This window comes from Zingiber officinale, chromosome 1B (genome assembly GCF_018446385.1).
Source record: "Zingiber officinale cultivar Zhangliang chromosome 1B, Zo_v1.1, whole genome shotgun sequence".
Taxonomy (NCBI): Eukaryota; Viridiplantae; Streptophyta; class Magnoliopsida; order Zingiberales; family Zingiberaceae; genus Zingiber; species Zingiber officinale.
The window spans coordinates 132,563,617-132,574,446 of NC_055986.1; positions in this window are offsets into that span (position 1 = coordinate 132,563,617).

The window sequence follows — 10,830 nt, forward strand, 5'->3', positions numbered from 1 at the left end:
CAGGTACTTTAATATATCTTTATAGCAGTCCAATGTCCTTGTCCAGGGTTACTTTGATATATGCTAACCATGCCCACGGCAAAACAGATATCCGGTCTCATACACATCATTGCATATATTAGGCTTCCAACAGCCGAAGCATAAAGAATTGCCTTCATGCCCTCTATCTCCTTTGATGTCTTCGGAGACATCTCTTTAGATAAAGCTACTCCATGCCTGAAAGGTAGAAAACCTTTCTTGGAGTCTTGCATGCTAAAACGAGCTAGGATTGTATCGATATATGAAGCTTGGGATAAGCACAACATCCTTTTCTTGCGATCCCTTATTACTTTGATCCTGAGAATATGTGTGCATTCTCCCAAGTTCTTTATATCGAATTACTTGGACAACCATACCCTTACTTCCGACAACACTTTGACATTGTTTCCAACTAACAAAATGTCATCTACGTATAGTACAAGAAATACCACCACGTTTCCATCACACTTTTTGTATACACAAGACTCATCCGAACACTGAATAAATCCATATGACTGGATTACTTCATTAAACAGAATGTTCCAATATTTTGAAACTTACTCCAGTCCATAAATAGACCGATTTAGCTTGCACACTAGATGCTCTTTGCCCTTTGCAATAAACCCCTCTGGTTGCTTCATATGGATGTTTTCTTCAAGACTTTCGTTAAGAAAAGCTGTCTTGACATCTATTTGCCAAACCTCATAATCCATATAAGCAGCAATAGATAAGAGTATCCGGATAGACTTAAACATAGCTACTGGCGAAAAAGATTCCTCATAATCGATTCCCTCTTTCTGAGTATACCCCTTCACAACAAGCCTTGCTTTGAAGGTTTCCACCTTCCCATCTATCCCTCTTTTTCTTTTGTAGATCCATTTACATCCAATAGCTTTTACACTATTTGATGGTTCCACAAGCTCCCAGACTTTATTAGAATACATAGATTCTATTTCAAAATTCATCGCACTTTGCCAAGATACTGCATCTTTATCTTAGAGTGCTTCGTCATATGTCTGGGGATCAGGTTCATGTTCACCAGGAATCAAGTCCGAAGACTCTCCCAAAAATATGAATCTCTCAGGTTGCCTCACAACCCTCCCATTACGATGAGGCACTGTCTGTGGTTGTGTATCATTTGTGATACGTGTTGCAGTTTCTTGTGATATTTCATCTTGTACTGTTGGTACTAGACTAGACGTGTCCTTTCTAATTTTTTCTAGAACAATTTCACTCATGGACTTATGATTCATTACATAATCTTTCTCTAAAAATCGAGCATTGGTGCTAACAATGATCTTCTGATTTTTAGGAGTATAAAACAAACCACCTTTCGTTCCCTTAGGATATCCTACAAACAGATAAACTTCTGTACGTGATTCTAACTTGTCAGTATCTCCTTTCAGCACATGTGCTGGACTACCTCATATCCGGATATGACTTAGACTAGGCTTGCACCCATTCCATAATTCTATGGGAGTAGAGGGTACTTATTTAGAAGGTAGCATATTCAGAATGTATACTACTGTTTCCAGAGTATATCCCCAAAATGAATTTGGTAATTTTGAATAACTCATCATCGATGTAACCATTTCCATAAGAGTCATATTCCTTCGTTCTGTCACACCATTCTGTTGGGGTGTACCAGGTGCAGACAATTGGGATTGAATCTCGGCCTCTGATAAATAATTCCTAAACTCTCCAAAGAGGTATTCGCCACCACGATCAGACCTAGTGTCTTGATACTTTTACCATGATGTTTCTCCACATCAGCCTTGTACTCTTTGAACTTATCAAAGCATTCAGACTTACGGCGCATCAAGTAAATGTACCCATATCTTGAATAGTTGTCTATGAAAGAGACAAAATATTTGAAACCACCTCTTGCCTGGATAGACATAGGACCACAAAAATCAGAATGAACTAGTTCTAACACATCTTTAGCTCTATACCCCTTGGCCTTAAAAGGTCTCTTGGTCATTTTACCTTCCAAGCAAGATTCGCAAGTTGGAAAGTTTTCCAACACTAATGAACCCAAGAGTCCATCGGCTATAAGCCTTTGAATCCTACTCAAGTTAATATGACCAAGTCTTAGATGCCAAAGATATGTTTGGTTCATATTTGAAGGTTCCTTTCTCTTATTAGAATTAGAAGATGTGTCATTAATTTCTATTTATTACTTTGTGGAAGAAATTAGATTTAGAGTATACAAATTGCCTACTAATATACCAGAACAAATAATAACCCTATTCTTTTTGATAACTACTTTGTCATCAAAAGAAACAGAATATCCATCCACAAATAGTTTAGAAACTAAAATTAAATTCTTTCTAAAAGTTGGTATGTAAAGACAATTTCTCAAAATCAAACTTCTATTCCTATCAAATGATAAGTAGACATCTCCCACTGCAACAGCCGCCACTTTCGTAGTATTGTCCATGTAGACGGTTATCTCTCCCTCATATAGTCGTCGGGTTTCCTGGAACCCCTGCAATATATTGTAGACATGATCAGTGGCTCTTGTATTACACACCAGGGACTGGTAGATAAAACCGCTAAACATGTTTCAACTACAAGAGAATAAGATATACCTTTATTGTTTTGATTCCTACGAGGACAGTCCGCCTTCCAATGTCCAGACTGCTTGCGGATGAAGCACTTGCCCTTTGGCTTCTTCATTCCAGCTTTTAGTCCAGTACCTAGAGATCTATTCACCTTCTTTGTTGAGCCAGCTTGTTTCTTCTTCTTCTTGCCTTTTGACTTAGAAGTAGAAACATTTTCAACAAAGTGAATCTAAGAACTATGACAAAATATTCCTTCTGCTACCTAAAGTTCTGTCAGAAGTTCTGCCAACGTATAAGCTCTTTTGTTCATGTTATAGTTTAGGCAAAACCGCTCAAAACTTCTAGGTAGCGTTTGGAGAATAATATCGATCTGGGTTTCCCCATCAATTTCAGCTCTAAGGATTTGTATTTCGTTCAAATAAACCATCATATTTAGGATATGTTCGGTGTCCCCTATGGCATGGTAGTTGTCATTAATTTTCTCATTGCCTCTTACCTAGCAGCCCGATTTTGGTGTCCGAAGAGTTCCTTGAGATTGTTCATCATGTCATAAGCAGTTGGTAAGTCCTGATGCTGATGTTGCAGCACATTTGAATTGTAGCCAAAATGTAACACTGTGTCATCTCATATGCTTTTACCCATTTCTTATGAGACTCAATCTCCTCTTCACTAGAATCACTATTAGGCACATTAGGGCAGACCTCTAACAGTACAAACTTATAGCTTTCAGCAGTTAGGACAATGTCCAGGTTTTTTTTCCAATCTATGTAATTGAGACCAGTAAGTTTGTTCTCTTTCAGTATAATGGCCAATGAGTTGAAAGTCATCCTAAGAATCATAAAATAAACTTTGGTCAAGACTCTAAATTTAGAATAATATTGATTCCTCAAACAATACTATTTAAATTTACCAACATCTCAAAACACCATGAATTTTGCATGCCACGTTAGTGTGGACATATACAAATTTAAACATTTATAAGAGGAGGTTTTACCCATTAATTTTATTATCTTGTCATCCTAACTTTATGACAAATAAAATTAATAGTTGATTTTCCTTTGGTCACGCAAAAAATAGCAGTGACTCTGTTGGGGAGGATACTATTGAATGCGTCTAAGTGTATACCATTACTTGATACTTAGTCCATTAAATAGGATTGTGCCCCTTTAGTTGGAGAAGATCACACGCTCCTAAATAATTTCCTATAACCATCCATAAAGGAAGTTTGATCTAGTGATCTGCAAACAAACTCATCCGTTGTGGAGGGAGGCACTCAGAGCCAACACGCAAAGTTGTTGCATCACTTACAAATCAGTAATAGAGACCGTGGAATTTATTTACTAATCCCTCTCCCACTTAGTTATTTAAGGTGAGGAATTTTAACCATGCAAGCACACATCACACACATCACAGTAAATAAAAGCAATAAATATGAAAATATAATTTTTCAACTATTATGGCTTCTTCCATCACTGTCCTTCGTGTGCTACCATCCCTAGGGTTCATGTCGTCGGGTCCATCGAGCTTCCTTTTCTGCTGCGCCTCTGGTCCTCCAATAGTACCACGCCTTGCAATGATACGATTCGCAACAAAAATAAAATTTTACATTTATCGATCTAATATTCCATAAGGGAATGTACATGTAAGTCTAGATCAGACAAAAAAGTAAAATCCTAGGGCTAATACAGCTCCTGCTGTATTTAATAAATACAATCATGCACACACATAAAATGCCCTTGACATGTCCAAGGGTCCAATCACACACAATCACAATAAGCCATAATAGTTAGAGTCTGCAACCACAGAGTCAGCATATCCTACTATTATCCTACCTAAATTATGTATGTCATGTGCATAATTAAACTGAAAACCAAACACACAGAGGCAAACCCTAGCTCTGATACAAATTGTTGGTTGCTACTCGGAATATCGTACCGGTTCCCCTGTACAAAAATTTTGTACAAGTCCTGAACCTTTCTTAACAACCTATTGTGTTCTTTAGAAATTAAATTTGGAATCGCAAACGGAACTTAACATTATTGATTCCAAATTCAACTTATCAGTTCTTAATGGTTTAGACTTGGATCGCAAACGATGCTTAACATTATTGATCCAAATCCACCCATGTTACAAAGTTGATTAAATATTTATTTCAAGGATCGGCTTCTAGGTTAAACATAGTGAGGCACTAGGCCTTCTTGGGTATGGGATCATCCACCACTTTCTAGGCAAAGTCTTTCAATGAAATTCAATATTTAATCTCCTTATAGTAACCCTAGGTTTAACCAATAAGAACAATCGAATTACAAGATCGAAAAAAGCAAAAGAAACACAAATCGAATCATAAATCCAAAACCTAGAATCACTAGCCTCTTGTGTTTGATATTTCAAGATCTAAACAAAAAGATGAACTAGTTATGATGCGGAAACTAATAACTAGTTATACCTTTTGTAGTTTATAGACCTCATGATATTCTGTCGTATTCCTCTTCTTATCTCGGACGTCGTGTGGGCGACGATCTACCAAGATGAGAATCCACCCAAGCTTCCTTCTTCTCCTTGCAAGTTTCGGCCAACAACAATCTCCTTGAGATGAAGAACTTTGGCCACCAACCAAGCTCCAAGGGATGCTAAGAAGCAACGTCTCCTATCTCTCCTTCTTCCTTTAGCAAGATCCGGCCACCACCAAGCTCCTTGAGATGAGGTGTTGCCAGCCACCAAGGAAGAAGAATAGGGGAAGATGAAGGATGAGGGCCGACCACCACCAAGGAAGAGAAGAGAGGAATAATAGATATGTTTTAGTGAGGTGAGGCACCTCTACCCTCTCTTTTATATTCCTTGGTCTTGGTAAATAAGGAAAGTTTTAATAAAAACTTCCTTATTCTCCTTGCCAATGAAAGAAAATTTTAATTTAAATTTCCTTTTAATCCTTTTAATGGTCGACCACTAAGATTCCTCTAAACAAGGAAAGTTTTAAACACAAAATTAAAACTTCCTAATTTGTTTCCGGAAATTTTTAAAATAAAAATTTCTCTAAAAAATTTCCTTTATGGTTGGTTATAAAAGAAAACTTTTATAAATTAAAATCTCTCTTTTAAAACATATGAATGATTAAAATTAAGGAAAGTTTTCTCTAAAATTAAAATCTTTCTTTTAACTACGAATAAGGAAAGATATCAAATCTTTCTCTTAATCTTTTGTAGAAACTATAAAAGGAAAGATTTAATTTTAAAACTCTTTTTTAAATCATGGCTTCCACATATGGAAAGATTTTAAAAAATAAAATCTCTTTTATTTTAATTGTGGCCAGCCACCAACTTGGACTCCAAGTTAGGGCCGGCCACCTACTTGATCCATCTTGGCCGCCCCTTGCTTGGGCTCTAAGCTTGGCTTGGCCGGCCACCTTAGGATGGGTAAGAAGGTGGGTAGAACACTTTATAAATAAGAGGCTGCGACAGGGACCGAGAGGAGGAATTGGTTTTGGTCTCCCGATGAACTTGAGCTTCCCGTGTTCGCCCCGAACACCCAACTCGAGTTATTCAATAATAACTCATTCCACTAAAGAGTTATTATTGAACTACCGCACCAATCCCATATTACTATATGGGCTCCTTCTTATCATGAGTGTGTAAATCTCCCTGTGTTTAAGATATCGAATGTCCACTAATTAAATGAGTTACTTACAACTCACTTAATTAATATCTAGCTCCAAGAGTAGTACCACTCAACCTTATTGTCATGTCGGACTAAGTCCACCTGCAGGCTTTACATGACAATCCTTATGAACTCCTCTTGGGGACATTATCAACCTAGATCACTAGGACACAGTTTCCTTCTATAATCAACAACACACACTATAAATAATATCATTTCCCAACTTATCGGGTCTCTTGATTTATCTAACTAAATCTCACCCATTGATAAGTCAAAGAAATAAATACTAGATATATGTGTTTGTTATTATATCAAGATTAAGAGCACACACTTCCATAATAACAAAGGTCTTGTTATTTTATTCAGTCAGTATAAAAAGAACTTACCTTAAATGATCTTGCTCAATACACTCATAGTGTACTAGTGTAATTTTATAGTTAAGATAAACTAATACCAAATTACACTACGACTATTCCAATGGTTTGTTCCTTTCCATCTTAGTCGTGAGCTACTTTTTATAATTTATAAGGAATTGATAACATGATCTTCTGTGTGTGACACCACACACCATGTTATCTACAATATAAATTAATTGAACAACTACACTTAACATATAAATGTAGACATTTGACCAATGTGATTCTTTATTTTAAAATAAAATGTTTACAAAAATCTAGGCTTTTAGTATACACTCTAACACGATCCTCGACCCACCAGGTCTTCCTGCCTCTCGGTCCACCTGACCTACTAGGACTTCCTTGCCTAGCTGCAACTAAGACTTCCTGCCTGGTGTGTGGTCCTCTTGATTCAAACATAAAAGCCCACACTTTCTTTGTTCAAGGTCAATATTGTACCCACTGGCTCAATCAGACCAAAACTCTTGTGCACAATCGGCAGTTAAACCTTCTGCAGTCCAGACTCTGATATCAATTATAGGATAAAAAAGAATTTAGATATCTCCACAATAGTATGATATTGTCCACTTTGAGCCTAAGCCCTCATGGTTTTGCTTTTGGGCTCTACCAAAAAGGCCTCAAGCCAATGGAGATATCTTTTCTCTTATAAACTCATGATCTTTTCCATGTGTTTTCAATATGGGACTATGTTTACAACCTTGCAACCCCAACACGATCAAGGATCATAAGTCTTGGAGTAGGAGTCGATCTAGGCTCTGAACCAAGTAACTAAATCATGTTCTTTATTTTCCACTGCACTACTTTGTTTTAAACACTTAAAAAAAGAATTTTTTAAAAAGCGATATTCACCCCCCCTCTCTATCGTACTTTCTCAATCCTTCAATTGGTATCTGAGTCTGGTAGCTCTGAAATTACTTAACCATTTTTTGAGCAATTTTAAAAAACTTTTTCTTTTTCTTTAAAAGTGTTTCTTTAATACTTAAGTAATATTTTATTATTATTTATCCCGCACTGCTAATTCTAAGACGAAATACTTAAAATTTGTTTTATATCTTTTTCTTGCAAGAATGTCGACTTCCTATCTAGAAGGGAGAAGCATCTATGAACCTCCACTGTACGATCAAGTCTATTTCAATTCCTAGAGGCGAATGATAGAATGTTTTGTAGGAAGTAACAATTTCGACAATTGGATTACACTAAGACAACCTTCTCAAAACTCAAAAACAAACACAAAGGTAATGGATATATTAATTAGTGTTTTGTCTAATAAAATTTTGTGTCGATTAGAAGATTACAAGAACGCATTCGAATTATGAACCAAATTGATCGAGTTTCACGAGACTCCGTTGAGGCTAGAAGATCAAGGAAAGAGTGAGTTCGAATCTGAGCTTGAATCTAGAGAGCTATCCTCAGAGTCAAATACAGAAGAGCAAGACCAATTCAACTTCATGGCACTAATCATTGAGAAAGAAGTTGATGAATTCGAACTCGAGTCAATACAAGTATCCAAGACCGAATCCCAAATGACAACAGTTAAGGGAGAGAATCCTAACAAGGATTCAAAAGGTAACATTGTGAATATAAAATTTAAAGATCACATAACATGTTTTAAGTGCAGTGAGAAAGGGTACTACAAAAGCAAATATCCAAAGAACTATTCCGTACAACCGAAGGTAAAGGAGGAACCGATGCTTGGAGTCCGGAAAAGGAAAGACCAGATCGAATGCTCCAAGTGCAAAAGAATAGGACATTACAAATCTCAATGCCCAGAGAGAAGACCCAAGGACTTAGGGGGCAAGGACTTAGGGGGAGCAATTAAGGTAAATCAATTTAAGTTTCATGAAAAGTTGTATGTTTTAGATTTTTCATGTTTAGATTATACTAAAGAAATATAAATGCATGAATATTCTAAATCAACACTACTTAACAAGAATAACTTAATTCATAAAAATTTAACTAATGTAATTAACCTTGATCAAATTAACTCAAACCTTAACTTATTTGATCAAAAATAGATCCAAATATATTTAATCAAGTTAATTTAAATTTAAATACGAATAATAAAAATTTAAAAATAACTAAAATAAACAAAATTTAATTAAAATTTTAGAAATTTAAAATAAGGATTTAGATAATTCTTTAACCTTTCGAACATAAGAATTTGGAAAATAAATTTTCAACTTATAAAAATCAAAGCTCTATCTTAAGATTAAAAAACAGTGAAAATAATTTTTCTAAACTTAAAAACTCAAAATAAAAGTTAAGAAAATTAGAAAAATAAAATAACCTCTTGAAAAATAAAATTAATAAACTAGAAAATATCATTATTAATTTTATCAATTTCCAAAATCTAGATTTAGGTTACAAATCAAAACCAAATCTAAAACAAAATTTCTACAAACCTAATTATAATAATGTACCCTTTAACTATGAAAATAACAACAATAATAAATAAAAAAATAATAACTAATAATAATAAAACAACAACAATAATAATTATAAATAATATTACTTGTTTGATTTGATTGACTTGTCATGATCATGTATACTTTAATTATCTGTTATCTACCATGTCATGCATTCTATCCTTATACTGTTAGTTTAGAACAATTAGCTATAAAAGGTTTACCAAACCCTAATAACATAGCATTGAAATGGATTGGAATGATAGTACGTCAAGGAAGCTTTGTTGAAGGCATGTCTAGGCTAAATCTTGTGTATTATATCTAGTGCACTAAACTTAGTGGATCTTGTCGAAGCTACCCCAGTCAAACATAGGCTAGTTAGACCAAAACTTAGTATTAAGTTTTTTCGACAGAAATATTTTGGAAAGTATTCAGCAAGTGGTCCACCGTTGATACACAAGAAGGCCATATGTCTTACCACTGAACTGAAAACTTATTCTTAGGAAGCTTACTTGATTAATCCAAAGCTAAGTTTAAATCTAACATGGGTTGAACAACCTTTTTAAAATTCGTAATAATTTAAATCTAATTAACTTAATTGGCACTTAGTTGAAGTAACTAAACAAGTTAAAACTTTAAATTAAAATTAATCAAAATTAATTAAAATTTAATTAAAACTATAATAAATTAAAATATAAAATGTAATTCAAAATTAAAATCACTTCAAACTTAAATTAAATAAACATTAAATTATTTATAACTTAAATAAAGACAAACTAAATCAACTTTAAATTCAAACTAAATTAATTATTAATTAAACAATTAATCAATTAATCTAATTAAACTTAATCAATTAATAAACTATATTAATGAACTTAATGAATTCAATATCAATAATTAATCTAAAATTAACAATTATTTAATCTTAAATAAATTTCAACTAAAACAATCACATTGCTTAATTAAATCTAAAACTGATTAATTAACCAAAAGTCTAAATTTTAATTCAAAACCTAATTAAAAGTTAATTCATAATCAATAAATAATATAATAAAAACTAAATAAAATTTAATTCAAAATTAATAAATAATTTTTAATACCTTAAATAAATTAAACCTAATTTAAATTAAAAATAATTATAGCTTAAAGTTAAATGAAAACTTAATTAAAAACTTAAAATTAAAACATTAATTAAAACTTAAATGTCAATTTAATTTAAAACTTAAATCTAAATTATGGTAATTAAAACTAAATTAATTATAAATTAACAATCAATTGCTAAATAATTTTAACTTAATTAAATTAATAATTAAACTTTAAAATTTAATACACGTAATTAACTCTTAATGAATCTCAACTTGAAATCTTAACTTTAATTAAATAACATTAATCAATAAATTTTCTAACTTAATAAAATTAATCTGAACCAATTCAAAACACAATTCTAAATCTTTAACTCTAAATACAAGTAATTTATAATAAACCTCAATTTTTTACTTAACTTCATAATTTGATAACATAATTAATTAACTATAATCTTTAACTAATTTAACTTAATATACATGATTAATCTTTGATGAATTTTAACTTTAATCAACAAATAAAGTACTTTAACCTTAAGTAAAATTAAATTAATCTAGAAATCAATCTATATAAATTTACTATAACAATTAAAATTAATTCTTAAACCAATTAATAATCAGAAATCAACTTAACCTTAAATTAATTTTTAATTAATTAACTATCTTTAACAATTACCCTTAAAATTTCTAC